Source organism: Rhinopithecus roxellana, chromosome 5 (assembly GCF_007565055.1).
Source record: "Rhinopithecus roxellana isolate Shanxi Qingling chromosome 5, ASM756505v1, whole genome shotgun sequence".
In the NCBI taxonomy this organism is placed as follows: Eukaryota; Metazoa; Chordata; class Mammalia; order Primates; family Cercopithecidae; genus Rhinopithecus; species Rhinopithecus roxellana.
Genome location: NC_044553.1, coordinates 814247 through 817071, shown reverse-complemented (window position 1 = coordinate 817071; position 2825 = coordinate 814247).

The window sequence follows — 2825 nt, the reverse complement described above, 5'->3', positions numbered from 1 at the left end:
GAAAGACAAGCTGGAATTCCTGGGAAGACCTGCATCTGCCATCCACCACAGAGTCCCATCGTCTTCTGTTATGCTCTGACTGAATCAGCCCCACCTAGATTATCTAGAACAGTCTTTATGACTTAGGAAAAAATAATGACAGGCTGTCCTAACACCTGTATTATGCCATGGAAGCAACAGCTAGGTTAGTGTGTGATTGAGTAGATGAGACTGTGTTCTAGTCAAGGTGACATGTCAAATTGATTGTTGCCATTATGATATTTTATTTTATATTTGGCAGTAAAATCATGTTCATATTGTAAATATTTTTGCTACATTGTGTCAGAGGTTTTGGAACTGGAACAACTCCATCTTGAATAGGGGTTAGGAAAAGTAAGACTGAGACCTGCTGGGCTACATTCCCAGTAGGCTAAGGCATTCTTAGTCACAGGATGAGATAGGAGGTCTGCACAAGATACAGGTTATGAAGACCTTGCTGATAAAGGTTACAGTAAAGAAGCTGGCCAAAGTCTACCAAAACCAAGATGGCGACGCAAGTGACCTCTGTTCGTCCTCACTGCTCATTATATGCTAATTATAATGCATTAACATGCTAAACAACACTCCCCACAGAGCCATGACAGTTTACAAATGCCATGGCAACATCAGGAAGTTTCCCTAGATGGTCTAAAAAGGAGTGGAGGAACCATCAGCCTACAGAATTGCCTGGGGGACACATGAATAATCTATCCCTTGTTTAAATATAATTGAGAAATAACCATAAAAATGGACAACAAGCAGCCCATGCCACTGCTCTGCCTGTGGAGTCGCCATTCTTTATTCTTTTACTTTCCTAATAAACTTGCTTTCATTGTTCTTTGCCGATTTGCCCTGAATTGGGACCACATTCCAGTAACATTTGTGTTATTGTTGGTTTTCTAATCAGAAAACTTCAAGACTAAATTAAGTTTCCCTGCATTTTTGCAAGTAGATCCACCCCTTTGAGAGAAAATGCACAGGGGATGGAATGAGGTTGGGAAGCTGATGGCACATGATTGAAGCCTGTCCATGAGTGAAGGAGAGAGGGAGGCTGGATTGGGTAGAAAGTTCCTATATTTCTGTGCTGTGCAAGGAAGGTGCAAAATATAATTGGGTCTTGTGCAAGTCAGTGCGGCCTCTCAGGGGATCCTCATGACTCCCAGAAATAATGGCTCTGCTTAGGAATCACTGTGGAGTCAGTTCTTTCATTAGAGTAGACCACAGGACATGGGCCTCAGCACACGCCATGCCACAGATGTCAGAAAGCAGCTGCTGGGAACCTGATCCACCTGCATTTTGCTACCTGTATGAGGAGGGAGGGAGGTGCATTCTCAGGATCAACACACTGTTTGTGGATTTTTATAGAAAACACCTGCTTTTACTGTATTTTATTGGAAAATATATGAACAAGTGTGCACCTGTGAACAACTGTACTTTACACATTTATTTCCCTTGCATTATTTATTAATTCTGCATGACGTTTTGGCACAGAGTTGAGTTTTACATGGGGATTGTTCAAAAGATCGAAAACATGCATTTTCCACTTTCACTGGTTTTTCTCGATGTGCAGACACCTTGAGTAGAACACATCTGGCCCTTATCCACACTACCTTTTGTGTCCCCCAGAAAGAGCAGAGAATTGCCTGACTGCAGAATCTGGGGTAGGAGTCTGCACACCTCAGAGCCTGCAGAGAAGCCCAGTGAAGTTTTATGGAGTCAGAGGGCTATCCCATGTGGGGAACCTCTAGCTTCCCCACTGCCAGAGACTGCTGGCCAGCTGTAATTGAGGGGTTCGGGATTAGAGCACCTGGGAGCCTATCTCATCACAGCTCCGTTAAGTAACTTATCACCATTAGACTGCATGTAATAACTCAATCTTGATTCTTCTGACCTGATTTTCTCATCTTATTTATTTGTAAGTTTGGTTATACAAAATGTTATCTTTTAGTTTATGATTAAAACCTCAGAGTTTTTTGAACTTATCAGGAATCATACCAAATGTATCCAGTTCGGGGGAAATGTAAATGAATGTCCATGTAGTTTGTGTGTGTGTGCGTGTGTGTGTGTCTGTGTGTGTCTGTGTGTATGTCAGTCAATTATACCCCAATGAACATAATTGCTTAATTATACAGTCAAACTACAATGAGATTTGCTGAAAATTGCCTGCAGTGATGTCTATGAAGCTGACCTTGTCACCTAGCTGTGAGGAAGCTCGGTGTACAGGCGAGGTCGCACAGGAGAGCTAGAAAGTTCAGCCCCCAGGACAGGCTGAGCTCCTGAACTGGAGCCAGACATAGGACTGGGCATCTCAGAAGCAGATCCCCCAGCCCTCCTTTATCCGGGCTGCATGGGCAGCAAAGGACCAGCAGGAGATGCTCAGAACTCAGCCAAAACTGAGCCTCAGTGAGGAGCCGATGCAGCGAGGAACCAGCCAGGGAGCTTCTGACCACCACCTAACATTGTCTTATTTTGCTTAACAGCATCTAACCCTCAGGAGACCATTCATCATGTTCGTTAGACCTCGTGCCCTTCATGTCCCAAAGCAAAACAGACATAAATATGACTCGGCAGTTAGCTCTTTGAACCAGGATTATTTTTCTGAGAATGTCATCTTCATCATCAACATCATGGTCATCATGTTAAAATCAACAGGCAAATCTAGTCACCATGAAGACAGTTTCATGGAGTCATTCATATGCAATCATTCCATTCCACAGGGAATCTCTTTCAGATTCCTAAGTTGGATTAAAGTGTTAGATTTAACTGCCAGTTGTGAAATTGGTGGAGGACGTTAGATTAAAGGAATG